The 14,814-nt window shown below is 37.7% G+C and overlaps 1 protein-coding gene across 5 annotated transcripts in view; it reads right to left on the bottom strand.

The window, feature by feature from the left end:
- SHOC2 (SHOC2 leucine rich repeat scaffold protein) overlaps window positions 1-14,814 on the bottom strand; it is a 98,365-nt gene that overhangs the window by 55,038 nt on the left and 28,513 nt on the right. The window lies entirely within an intron of this gene.

Raw genomic sequence — 14,814 nt, 5'->3', positions numbered from 1 at the left:
AATTTCTATTTGGCAAGATATGTATGTACCGAATTTCAAGTGAGATGCAGGTGGTATAAAAAAGATGTTACATATTAAAGAACAAACCTAGCATCTCACAAAGTATACTAGCAAAACTTGAATGCTTCTGCTTAATTATCAGATTCAAAAACATTTTTATGAGTAAAAAATAACACTTTTCTAAACACAACTGGCATTTTTAAAGGTGGAATCCTTGCTCTCCTATTCTGATGTTTCCCAAACGTCAATAAGTAAAATAAAATAAACCTGGAATATTGGTTTAAGAAAAATAAATTCCCAGGCTCTATCCTAAACCACTGAACTGGAATCTTCGGGAAGAGGAATCTAGGAAACATCTGTTTTAATAAGAAATGTTTCAGGGCGCCTTGGTGGCTCAGTGGGTTAAGCTTCTGCCTTCCGCTCAGGTCACATCAGGGTCCTGGGATCCCAGTATCACATCAGGCTCTCTGCTCAGCAGGGAGCCCACTTCCCCACCCCCATCTCTGCCTGCCTCTCTGCCTACTTGTGATCTCTGTCCTTCAAATAAATAAGTTAAGTTTTTAAAATGTTTCAGCAAATGCTTATCAAGTTTGGAAATAGAGGATATAACCAAATCTGAACACTGAAGATCTGAACATTGGTATATTTACTACTGTATTTCTTAAATATTATTCTAAAAATGAATATTGAGGGGGTGGCTGGCTGGCTCAGAATGACTGTATGTGATTCTTGATCTCGGGGTTATGAGTTCAAGCCCCACAGCGGATGTAGAGATTACATAAGAAAATAAAATGAAAACCAAAGAACTACATAAATACTTGTATGTTACATACATGATATTACTATAAATGTTAAAAATGGCTCCATAAAAAAATAAAATAAAAATGAAAACTGAGGATTAAGGAGTGGGTCAGGAAAGAAACTGCATTAATGACAAAACAAGTTACTAATAATTTCAAGTTTCCACTGAAGTTTGAAAAAAGACCTCCCATAATATATAAATACCATAATATATCTGAAGTTCATCCTAGAGATACTTGAGCTGTTTGATGGTTTCCCTGCAATAGTGATGGATTTGAACTGACCCCAGATATTCATCCTATAACTCTTGTACCTACTGAGATTTATTGGTATACAGTTCAGGCACTGTTCATAAAAATATAACTAGTTAGAACAGAATTTGGACTTTGACATCACCATACTGAGAGGAATTAACTAACCAGGCTTGCATATTAACTAAAAAATGTTCATATCCAGTAAAAATATATGTTAAGACAACTAACAAATGACTTGACAGTCCCAAATTAAGTTCCGGTCTAATCCAGATCTGAATCAGATGACACCACTAGATTTTTTTGGAGAAGAAAAAAAGTATTGGGAATAATCCTTCATGTTTCTTGGAAATAAACTAGCCAATAGATTTCTTAAAAACCGGGGCACCTGGGTGGCTCAGTGGGTTAAGCCTCCGCCTCCAGCTCAGGTCAGGATCTCAAGGTCCTGGGATTGAGCCCTGCATCGGGCTCTCTGCTCAGCAGGGAGTCTGCCTCCCCCTCCTCTCTCTCTGCCTGCCTCTGCACACTTGTGATCTCTGTCAAATAAATAAAATCTTAAAAAAAAAAAAAAAAAAGATTTCTTAAAAATCCCTTTATAACGTTGTGGGAGATGGTTACATTTGCACAATTTGACTCCTGCACCCACTTATGTAATAGAAAGTGACAGTACCCATTCTAAAAATGCTTAAAATCTAGTGAAAAAGCATAAAATTGCACCAATTACTAAGCTGAGGCTAGCAATGGTGTTTCTATATTGGGGTCTTTATCACTCCAGAAGATTCCTCTATTCCCCACCACGTAATAACTATCATAAATAGAGCACTTTTAATCTTATTTCAAATTCTTACAACATCATCAAGGAAGATATTAAAAGTGTCTCCACTTGGTTTTTTGAGTCCCTTTTATCATTTACCCCAAAATGAAACCAAATATTACCAATGCTATCTGTTGGCAGAGGTCTTAGTTGATAAAACTTTTTTAAGGTACTTAATTATGTTCTAAATTACGTTCTAAGGTACTTAATTACGTTCTTAACTTCAAGTTCCTAAGTAGAAGAGTTCCTATATTTCTAATTTATAGATAAGAAAATCGAGGCACTATAGTCAGATAGCTGGATGTAAAGAAAAATTCAAAACCAAGTCTAACTGATTCCAAGCCCATGTATGTTCTTTCCACTATACCATGCTGTATTTCAAAGACAGCTATCCAAATCATAATTGTATTAGGATGCTAATTATAACATTTTAGGCATCAATACCTTCTAAGACAGGGGTCAGCAAACTTTTCCTGTAAAGGGCCACATATTAAATGCTTTAGGCTTTGTGGGCCAGATGTTCTATTACAGGTGCTCTGTTCCATCACTTTAGCATGGAAACAGCTGTAGACACTTGTAAGTGACTAGATGAGGCTATGTTTCAATAAAAGTTTACCAAAAGAGGCCACATACTGAATTTGGCCCCTAGGCAACAGTTTCGCAGATCACTGTTTCATATTTCAAATCGTTCCTTTCAGGAACTATATTTTTTACGCAAACTCAATGTTAAGAAGTAAAAAAAGGGGCGCCTGGGTGGCTCAGTAGGTTAAAGCCTCTGCCTTAGGCTCAGGTCATGATCCCAGGGTCCTGGGATCGGGCTCTCTACTCTCTCTACTCCGCGGGGATCCTGCTTCCTCCTCTCTCTCTGCCTGCCTCCCTGCCTAGTTGTGATTTCTCTCTGTCAAATTAATAAAATATTTAAAAAAAAAAAAGTAAAAAAAAAATCTCCTTGTTCTTATAATAGTATTACTCAACATTACTTTTAGCTATTTCTAAAATAACTACCACATCAATAAGGCACATATACTAAATATATTCCCTAGTCTTACCTTAAATGTGGGTATGAAAGCTTTACCATATTGGACCTTGAATTACAATGAACATGACTTCTGGCTCCAAAGAAGATGGAATAAGCCCACCTTATCATTTCTCCCATTAATTACAACATAAAACCCTGGACAAAATGCATAAAGCAACTAGCAGAAGTTTCTGAAAAGTAGAGAAAAGAAGGTACAGTAGCTAGGGACTCTGGCTGAAGGATAAGTACCTACCAAAAAAAAAAAAAAAAAAAAAGTCCAAGCAATGTTCTCTCTCTCTATTCAGGGGTCTATGAAGAGAATGAAAAGCTACCGTCTGGGAGAAAATGTACCCAGAACATACAAAGAAGTCCTTTAAATATTAAGAAAACAATCAATCTAAATAGAAAAGGGGTGAAAGACTTACAGAGACACTCCACTAAAGACACATAAGATGTTCAATCACTAGTCATTAGGGAAACACAAATATAACTGCACGCCTTTGAGAAGAGCTAAAATAAAAAATATGGATGATACCAAGTGCTGGTGAAAATGTGGAGAAACTGGATCAATCACTCATTGCTGATGAGAATGTAAACTGGTACAGCCACTTGGAAAACGATTTGGCAATTTCTCATAAACATACAACCCAGAAATGGTACTCACAGGTGTTTATCCTAGAGAAATGAAAACTTATGTTGACACAAAAACATGTATACAAACATACAAAGCAGCTTTATTTGTAATGCCCCAAAGGTAGAAACAATGTCAATGTCTTTTACTGGGTGAACTGAAAAACTGGTCCATCTACCGTTCAACAATAAAAAGGAAAAGGAACAAACTACCCTTGCACACAAAAACTGGGATGGATCTCAAGGGCACTATGCTGAGTAAAAAAGTATCAAATAGTTGATATGTGTGGTTCTGTATGATTATGTTCATACAGTATTTTTAAACAACAAAATTATACTTAGGAAGAGCAGATCAGTGGTTGCTATGGCTTAGGGTTGGGTGAGAGTATGACTATAAAGGGGTAGCATGTGCAAGCTTCTTTGAACTGATGAAACAGTTGTGTACTTTGTGTGGTAGTTATAAGAATCTGTACAAGTTTTCAGGGTGCCTGGGTGGCTCAGTTGGTTGAGCATCCAACTACTGGTTCAGCTCAGGTCATGATCTCAGTTTCATGGGATTAAGCCCCATGTCAGGCTCCGCATTCAGCAGGGAGCCTGCTTGTTTGAGCTTCTCATTCTCTTTCTACCTCAGCTCCTCTGCCCCCCTGCTCTCTCTCTCTCTAAATAAATAATCTTTAAAAAAATTTTTTAAAAAGAATCTGTACAAGTTTTCAAATTTCATGGGACTATCAACATCCCCCCTCCAAAACAAGACTGCATAGAAAAACTGGCAAAATCTCAAGATTGTAGTTTACTTAATAGTATTGTACCAATGTCAATTTCCTCCTTTTGATAATTATACTATAGTTATTTAAGATATTATTGGTGGAAAATAAATGAAAAGTACAAGGGATCTCTCTGTACTATTTTTATAAATTCTATCAGTGTAAAATTATTCCAAAAGAAAAATGTAAACAATGAAATACAATGGTTAATACAAATCTACCATACATAAATTATAAAAAAGCACACTGAGTTTTTTCAATACAGTGGAAGTTAAAAACCACATTGAAAAAAAATTTTGAAAATAACAATTTAAAAAAATAAATGAGTAACAATTCATATTGGCTATAAAAATATTTTTCTCAATCAAAAATATATCCATTCACAGATACCATTCAATTTGGGAACAAAGATATTTCATAAACATTACCAGGAAAGAAAAGATTCTTTCTTTTAAGTATAAATACATTTAAATACACTTTAGTTAATGCAATTATCATTCATGAAATAATGGTGGGTAAATCAGGAACACCCTAATCATACATTCCCCTCTGTCTTCCAGATAAAATTACAAGATAATTTAACTAGAATTAGTTTAAAAGCTTGGCCATTATACATCAAAATACTCAGTAACTCCAGTTTTACTTGTCATATCTAATGTTAACTGACCTTTTAGTTAAAAAAAAAAAAAAAAGAAAAATTGAATGGAGTGGAATGAGGAAAAATATCTGCAATGTTATCAGAGATGCTACCATAAGTCTGAGGTATAACCCACTAATATCCAGTAAGCAGGGTTGTGCTGATGTCACACCACTGCTCTTGGAATTTGAGGGTCAAATTAAAAGGACAGTTCCAATAGTTTCTTTGCTGGAAATAAATAATTTCATTATTTTGTAATGTATCTGGTAAGATTTAAACATAAGTGACATAACTGACATCTACTACAGAATCAAAGGTGAACATTACTGTAGAAAAATAAAAGGTAAAAAAAAAGAAAGAAAAAGAAAAGGTAAATGAGTTGTAACTATATTAGGCCCAAGAGGCAGGGAGCCAGAGACTATACTGGAGCACAGTTCTGGCAATATGGTAAAGAACCAATGCAAAGAAAATTTATTTACTCAGGCATTTTTAGAAATGATATATGTACAGAAGATGAATACTAGTAAGAGATATATAAGCAGTTCCTAAATGGCAGTCCAAAGACGACTTCAAGCAAAAGAAATATTACAATAACCTCATATAAGCATTTAACAAAGTATTTATTGAACTCCTCTATGTGCCAGGCATCATGCTAAGTGCTGAATAAATAAAACAGACATGGTTCCTGTCCTCAAAGTGCTTACAGTCAGGTAGAAAAAAGAAACAAAAAAAAGCATTCCATAAATAGAAAATAAGATATAAAGGCTGAGATATGCAAGAACATCATGAGACAGAGTGAAATGGAAGCCGTTTCACTGATATGAGATCAGACCGAAGTTAAAACAAGATTAGACAGGATTTTGTAGCCATAATGAGCACAGATCTTCTACACCATTCGATGGTTTTAAGAGAGTAACATGGTATGTTTTTAACCTCTCTCACAATATTGTACAGAGAATGGATTTCGAGGAAAAGAGTAAAAAGCAGGAAACCGATTAGAAGACTATTACAGCAACTAGGTAAGACTTGATCTTACACTAAAATATTATACAACAGATAAAGTAGGTACATTCAAGAAATCTTTAGTAGGAAAAATGAACAAACTTGGTGATACATTCTATGTGGACAGAGAGGTGGAGGAAGAGAATCCTAGAACTAAGAGGTTTGAGATAACACCATGTGGAAGTTATCAGCATATTGATAGCCCATAAGACCATGATCAGCATGAACAATACAAAAAGGGGGGAGATGAGTTCAGGGCTAGACTCAGGTCATCTGTAACAAAGACCCTGATCCTAGGCAACCACAAAATTTACAGATAAGGTATAAAAGGTTTCTTCCTGAGGACAAAAGATGGGCTAGAGTGGTAGAAAGCAAAATCAAAAAAATATGGTATCCTGATTATACCAAGTATTAACAAGAATGTGGAACAACTGGAATTCTAACTCACTGCTGGTGGGATTGTAAAAGTTTTCCAATTTTTAAAACAGTCTGGTACTCTATTAACAAGAATAAACTCTCACCATGTCAAAGTAGACCTATAAAATTACAACTGATTATATTCTTTCAATACAGTGTGTACAAATTAACCTTCAGTACCTGCCATGTAAATATTATTATATGATCCATTATATCTAATATTATTTACTAGATAAAGTTATTTTATCTATTGTTGATCAATATATAGTTGACCTGTATAGCCACCATGATAAAAAATATTCATGTCTTATTTTAGATTAAAAGCTACATAGTACATAAATAAAAATTAAAATGGTTAACGATACACATACTTTCTTGGTAAAAGAAATTACCAATCATATTCATATCATCAGTACTGAAACTAGAAAAACCTATGAAATCATCTAATACAAACCCATCACCCTTTCAATCACCCACTCATTCACCAAGCACCTATGAGTCAGGTACTATACTGTTATCTGGGGCTAGAAAAGCCAATCAAACAAAAAATCTTTGCCTTCAGTGACGTTACAAAGAGAGGGAAACAGACAAGTTATAAACTTTGGGAAAGGTGATGTGAGAGCATAGAGATGAAGGAGGGGCAGAAAGGAGAAGACTGTGATGAGACTACAATTGAATCCTTAAAGTTGAAAAGAGGTTCACAAATTCATTCTGTGGGGATGGGTAGATACTGTGTACACAGGAAATGGCATGAGAAAATTATCCACACCCAGGAACCACAAGCAGTTTCTCTACGTTGGAGTTCAGGCCCCAGAATAAGGTTGGAAATCCAGACTGTCAAATTATGAAAGCTTAAGTATTCAAATTTAGTAATTTGGACTTTACTCTGCAGCACCACAATTTCAAACCCTAATATTCCGTAAGGATACTTTCAGGGGCTGCTAAGAGTAAATATGAAGAGCTATTAAAGGATTCCCAAAGAAGAGGGCATATAACAGAACTATTTTTGAAAACTTATCTGATACTGTTTCGCATAATTTTAAAAGATTAGGGATTCAAAAGTAAGACAAAAAATCTAGTTAGAGGGCTACTACAAACTTTAATGACTGATTCTCAAATGCTCTCAAATCAGGGCTAGACATGTTCTAGAAGAATCATTTGGGGAGCTCAGAAATCCTAAACCCAAGAAACCTACCGAAGTAAGTATCTAGGGTAGGAAGCAGCAATCTATACGTTCAAGAGTTTTCCAGGTGATTCCAATGCAAGACCAAATTTAGAAACCATGCAATAAAACCATACAAAACATGATAATGGTAAACTCAACCACATTTTTCTTTTTTGAAGATTTATTTGAGAAAGTCAGAGAGAGTGAGCCTGGGGGGCAGGGAGGGGGCAGCATGGGAGGGAGAGAGAGGTAAGCAGCAGACTCCCCACTGAGGGCAGACCCCGAGGTGCAGGGCTTGATCCCTTGACCCAAGAGATCATGACCTGAGCTGAAATCAAGAGTCAGATGCTTAACCAACTGAGCCACCCAGGCTCCCCTCAACCACTTTTCCTGAGAGTATTTTGGAATTTCTGGCTCATTTTTAGCTTGTCTCAATGTTTAGGGAAGTGCTGCCGGCATTTAATGGACAGGAGATGGAGGCATGAAGAACCATCCCTGCATGCTGCACAATCTTTAAATGACCATCGGATATATAACTAGTTGAAATATCTATTTATAATTCAGAACACTTAGACCCTAACACCATTTTCTTAAGTAATCTCTATGCCCAAAGTGGGGCTCAAACTCATGACCACAAAGATCAAGAGTTGCATGCTCTACCAACTGAGGCAGCCAGGCACCCCTAGAACCTAGCTCCATTTTACATATGAAGTCCAATTATTTTTGCACTTTTCAGGAAATATAAACAACATCCACATTCTATATGTGCTGCCGAAGGGAGCACAACAACATCCACATGCTAGAAGGGAAAGTTACTTTGTTTAGATTGTACTTCAAGAATTATTATTATTATTTTTTTTTATTCATGACTCTGACAATCACTGACACCCATACAGATCTTGGCATCTGAGTCACCACCTATATAAGTCTGCATTTGCAACCATTATGATGGTATTATGTACAAGCCTTGGTCTTCATTATTTTCTAGTATTGTGCCTGAGCATTTTCATACTGACAAACAAAATGTGTATCTTATTTTTCCTTTCAATTAACCAATGTATTATATAGTTTCAGTGTAAGTCATTGTTTCAGAAGAGTAAAAGGGTTTTACAAAGTAATTTGTTATTTAAAGGGGATATTAGGTCTTAGGCACTTAAAGAACCACTGGTTCATTCATTCATTCATTCATTCATTTTTTAAAGATTTTATTTATTTATTTGACAGAGAGAGACACAGTGAGAGAGGGAACACAGGCAGGGGGAGTGGGAGAGGAAGAAGCAGACTTCCTGCTGAGCAGAGAGCCTGATGCAGGGCTGGATCCCAGGACCCTGGGATCATGACCTGAGCTGAAGGTAGACACTTAACGACTGAGCCACCCAGGTGCCCAAGAACCACTGGTTTAAATTACAAACTGATGTTAACAATACTGGGTAAGAATAATTCAAGAGACATTTTAGAGACAGAATCAAAGTAGTTGGAGATGAATGGGTTAAGGAGAAGAGATCCAGAATAATGTCAAACTGCTGGCTTGAACAACTAGATAGATATAATATGGATTATTCAAGTTAGGGAACCATTAAGGGGAAAAACTGTAAAATTTTGGACAAGCTTCTATTGAGGTTCCAAGGAAAACACCAGGCTATCCTATTCTAGTCTACACTTGAAAAATAGGATTTGGAGAGATGCCTAGATGGCTCAGGACATGATCTCAGGGTGCTGGGATCGAGTCTTGTAGGGCTCCATGCTCAGGAAGGAGTCTGCTTGTCCCTCTCCCTCTCCTCCTCCCCCCCACTTGTACACTTACTTGCTTTCTCTCAAATAAATAAAATCTTAAGAGGAGGAGGAGGGAGAGAAGAAGATAAAAAGGAAACAGGATGTGGAATAAAGCAGAAAGGTCCAGGATAGAAACAAGCTTATGGCATTGGTATCAACAGCATAATGCCACCTGAAGGTCTGAAATGAGAAAATCACAGAGAGCATAAAAAATGAAAAGATGGGGGCGCCTGGGTGGCTCAGTGGGTTAAGCCGCTGCCTTCGGCTCAGGTCATATCTCAGGGTACAGGGATCGAGTCCCGCATCGGGCTCTCTGCTCAGCAGGGGGCCTGCTTCCCTCTCTCTCTCTCTGCCTGCCTCTCTGCCTACTTGTGACCTCTTTCTGTCAAAAAAAAAAGAAAAAAAAAAAATGAAAAGATGGGGCGCCTGGGTGGCTCAGTGGGTTAAAGCCTCTGCTTTCGGCTCAGGTCATGATCCCAGGGTCCTGGGATCGAGCTCCGCATCGGGCTCTCTGCTCGGCGGGGAGCCTGCTTCCTCCTCTCTCTCTCTGCCTGCCTCTCTGCCTACTTGTAATTTCTGTCTTTCAAATAAATAAATAAAAAAATCTTAAAAAAAAAAATGAAAAGATACTGGTACCTTGGGGAAGATAAACATTTAACAATAGGTGGATGGGAAAAAAAAAAGAAGAAGAAGAGGAGGTAGGAGGTAGATGAAGAAGGGCCCAATAAATACCTTGCTTTCTTAATCTCTGAAAAAAATTCTAAGCTCACCTGAAAAGGTCACCCAGATGTCTAATTTCACAGGTCAACTAAAACTTGTTCCTTTCAATTAAGCAAACAAGCTACAATTACATCAGACTTTCTCACAAAAGGAAGCTACTTATATTTTACTGACAACCCGTATACATTAAAAAGACTGCATTGTTATTAAAAGATCTTTCTAGAGCCAAATCTTTTTATTTTTCATAAACGTGAAAGACATCATAATAATGGTAACATAAGGCAATAAAAGCAGATAATCTAAACCTAACAGATCAAGGGAAATTTAAGTTTTAAAAAACTTTATACAAAGATTAAAAATAATTTTTCAAAAAGGTAAGAAGTTTTTTCCAAACTATAAGAAATCTTAGACTTAATGTTTTACACCTTAATTTTAACATTTTTTTTTAAAAAGAGAGCGGGGGAGTGTGCATTGGGGAGAACACACACACAGAGAGAGAGAGAGAGAGAGAAACTCAAGCAGAATGCACACTAAGTGCAGAGCCCAATGTGGGGGCTCAATGTCACAGTCTGAGATCATGACCTGAAATGAAACCAAGACTAAGACTGACTGCACCACCTGGGGGCAACTAATTTCATTCTTTAGGACAAGAAGCATTTTGTGAAGCACAAAGATATAAAACCAGCAGAAGTACCAAAAGGCCACAGGCAAAGAGGGAGAACTTATTATAAGCAGTCATATCTGAAGAAACGGAGTGGTCCTAAAGAAATGGATGGTAGGGGTGCCTGAGTAGCTCAGTCGTTAAGCACCTGCCTTCAGCTCAGGTCATGATCCCAGGGTCCTGAGATCAAGCCCTGCTTCAGGCTCCCTGCTCAGTGGGGAGCCTGCTTCTCCCTCTCCCACTCCCCCTGCTTGTGTGCCCTCTTTCTCTCTCTTTCTGTGTCATATAAAAAAAAAAAAAAAAGGAAAAGATATGGAAGGTAAAGGGGCACCTGTGTGGCTCAGTCAGTTAAGGTGCTGCCTTTGGCTCAGGTCATGATCCCAGGGTCCAGGGATCAAGCCCCACATTGGGCTCCTTGCTCAGCGGGGAGCCTGCTTCTCCCCTGACTGCCACTCCCCCTGCTTGTGCTTGCTCTCCCTCTCTCTGTCAAATAAATAAAATCTTTATTTTAAAAAAATGGATTATAAAAAAAACTATCAGGCCCACAGAAGTCATTTCATGAAATTAGACCCATATAGACTCAACAGCAGATGAGGCTCCTACAGGTGATTCCATAAAACCCACGATTTAGTACTTACTAAGTACATACTCTGAACATAATAGATATATGTCACCTATAGTTAATAATATGTTTCCACCATTTATAACTCTATCATAACCTCAATTTTAACTTTAAGTTGTCTGGGGGTTTGGGAGCACATCTAAACATGGAGGCCTTTGAGTATAAGATATCAAAGCCCAAGCAGAGAGAACATCAGAGAAAACAGCAAAATAAATAACACAAAAATTTACTCCTCCACAAAAGCAATGGAAAACTGGCGAAACCCATTGGAATAAAGTTTATCAGAACTATCAAAATTAACCAAAAACTTGCACCCAGGGTGCATTTATTTTTTTAAATATTTTTAAATTTTTAAAGTAGGCAGAGAGGCAGGCAGAGAGAGAGGAGGAAGCAGGCTCCCTGCTGAGCAGAGAACCCGACGTGGGGCTCGATTCCAGGACCCCAAGATCATGACCTGGGCCGAAGGCAGAGGCTTAACCCACTGAGCCACCCAGGCACCCCCCAGGGTGCATTTAGAAAGGAAGGAAAGAAGGACTGAATCTCAGTAAGTGATATTTTAACTTGTCCTAGTCCCAGTCCCTGCTTTCCAGATGGATAGTAGCCTTGAAAAATTATAGCCCAAATTCCCAGTACAGCCTAGCAGCCCCTAGAGGGAGCAAAACAAAGCTGAAGCTCACTGAAAGCTTCACTGCCCCCAAATTATTACTATTAGACCTGTCTGGTAGCTCCCAGAAAAAAGTCCACTTGCAATTCTATCCATATTTGACCTGACTCAGTTGTTTATCCATTGCAAAATAAATTTTCAGGAAAAGGTTTGCTGAAAACAATTAAAGGCAAGTGTTTTATACTCATAGCTAATTGAGGTGGTGGCCAATATTTGGACTAAAGAACAGGTTAATCAAAAAGTTTTAAAAACAACAACAACAAAACTAGGAATGAGATACCATACGGACTTCGAAAAGTTCCAACATATCCCTGGGAAACTAGACGCTCATGTACATACTTAAAGCAGTATGCATGCCCGAGGTTGTATATATGCTCAGGAAAAACCTGAGAATGCCCCAAGCTCTTATTTTTAACCATGGGGCCCTGCACAAGCAGGAGCAAAGGACTAAGGCAGAGCTGTCAGATGCCTGTTGAGTGCTTAAAGATACATCCCCACAACAGAGTTCTTTAGCAAAGACTAGAAGATTTATTAGTCCCAGGCATTCAAATACAGTTCTGTCCAATCATTAGCTAACCACTAAGCTAAACAAGTAGAGACTTCGGTGGCCACACACAACAGAGTTAGTTCAAAAAAGTCACTAAATCAACAACAACCACAACAAGCAGCAAAAACAACACACCCTGGGGAAAGGGCAAAATCTCCATAGTTGCCCTGTTTGTTATTTAAAATATTGTTCTTTAGGGACGCCTGGGTGGCTCAGTCAGTTAAGCAGCTGCCTTCAGCTTGGGTCATGATCCCAGTGTCCTGAGATCAAGTCCCACATCAGGCTCCTAGCTCAGCAGGGAGCCTGCTTCTCCCTCTGCCTCTGCCTGCCACTCTGCCTACCTGTGCGCGTGTGCGCGCCCTCTCTCTCTGACAAATAAATAAAAATAAAATCCTTTTAAAAAATGTTGTTCTTTAAACAATTTTATTATTCAAAATGTCCATATTATTGGGCACCTGGGTGGCTCAGTTGGTTAAGTGACTGCCTTTGGCTCAGGTCATGATACTAGGGTCCTGGGATCTAGCCCTGCATCGGGCTCCCTGCTTAGTGGGGGGCCTGCTTCTCCATCCCCCTGCGTGGGCTCTCTCTCCGTTAATATAAATAAATAAAATCTTAAAAAACAAAATAAAAATGTCCAAATGTAATTTTTCAACAGAATGTCTCATCAAATCCAGACCATGAATAAAACATAAAAATTATTTGGGGATGGGGCGCCTGGGTGGCTCAGTTAGGAGTCCATCTCTTGATTTCAATTCAGGTCATGATCCTCAGGGTCCTAAGATTGAACTCCACATCAGGCTCCACACTCAGCACAGTCTTCTTGGGATTCTCTCTCTTCCTCTGCCCCTCCCCTTGCTCATGTTATCTCTCTCTAAAATAAACAAATAAAATTTTTAACAACAGAAAGTTATTTGGGGGAAAAAATCCAATAGATAGTCTGATGTTGAAAATATAATAACTGGGAGCACCTGGGTGGTTCAGTCAGTTAAGTGTCTGCCTTTGGCCCAGGTCATGATCCCAGGGTCCTGGGTCCTCCTTCTACTCCTCCCCCCTGCCTGTGTGTATGCGTGCACTCTCTCTCTCTCTCTCACACACACACACACACGCACTCTCACACTTTCTCTCAAATAAGTGATATCTCAAAATAAAAAAAGATTTTAAAAAAAAGAATACAATAACTGAAATGAAAAAGTCACTAGAAAGGTTCAACAAGTATAAGCACACAGAAAAAAACAGTGAACTTCAAGATAGGTCAACTGAGATTATCAAGCCTGAGGAAGAGAAACAGAAAAAAAATGATGAAAAATGAAAAGAGTTATCAGAAATTAGCGGAACACCATCAAGTGAACCAACATATATAATAATGGGAGATCCAGAAAAAGACAAGTGACATATATTAGAAGAAATAATGGCCAAAATGTTCCTTTACAATTTTGAAGAAACACATTAATCTACACCTCCAAGAAGCTGAACAAACTCCCAGTAGGATAAATTCAAAGAAATCTACACATAGGCATCACTACCAAACTGCTAAATAACAAAGATGACAAAGAAAATCTTGAGCAGAGCAAGAGAACTGACTCACCATGCGTAAGAGATAAAAAGGTTAACAGATTTCTCATCAGAAAATATGGAGGCCAGAAGGCAGTGGGAGGACATATTCAAAGTTCTGAAAGAAATAGAACTGTCAATCAAGAATTCTGCATCCAGCATTATTCTTCAGTGAAGGTGAACTTAAAACTTTCCCAGATAAAAATGAAAGAATTTGTTGCTGAACTGCCCAATAAGAAATAGTAAAGTAACTCCTTTGGGCTGAAAGGAAAAAACTAAATTAGACAGTAATTCAAATACAAATGGAGAAATAAAGATCATGAATAAAATTGACTACAAAACAAATATAAAAAACAGTATACATGTATTTCTTACTTATAGCTTTTTTTCTCTTATTCAATGTAAAAGAAAATTCCAAAGAGTGCTGTATGGAAGTGCTGAATCACTATATTGTACATCAGAAACTAATAACTACACTGTATGTTAACTGGAACTTAAATAGGAACTAAATAAATGTAGTTCTACTCTCCAACCCACACACACACATACACACACAAGAGAAAAGAAAAAGAAAGAAAGAAAAGAAAAAGGAAAAGAAAGAAAACTGCATAACGCAATAATTATACATCTCTGCTGATGGACACACAATGTAAAAGATGTAATGTGCATGACAATAAACAGCAAAATGAGGGAGCGGAGTTACATAGGCACGAAGTTTTTGTACACTATTGAAATTAACTTCATATTAATCAGAACTAGACTGTTATGATTTAAGGT

This window comes from Meles meles, chromosome 13 (genome assembly GCF_922984935.1).
Source record: "Meles meles chromosome 13, mMelMel3.1 paternal haplotype, whole genome shotgun sequence".
NCBI classification, from domain to species: Eukaryota; Metazoa; Chordata; class Mammalia; order Carnivora; family Mustelidae; genus Meles; species Meles meles.
This window is presented reverse-complemented; position numbering and strand designations above follow the sequence as displayed.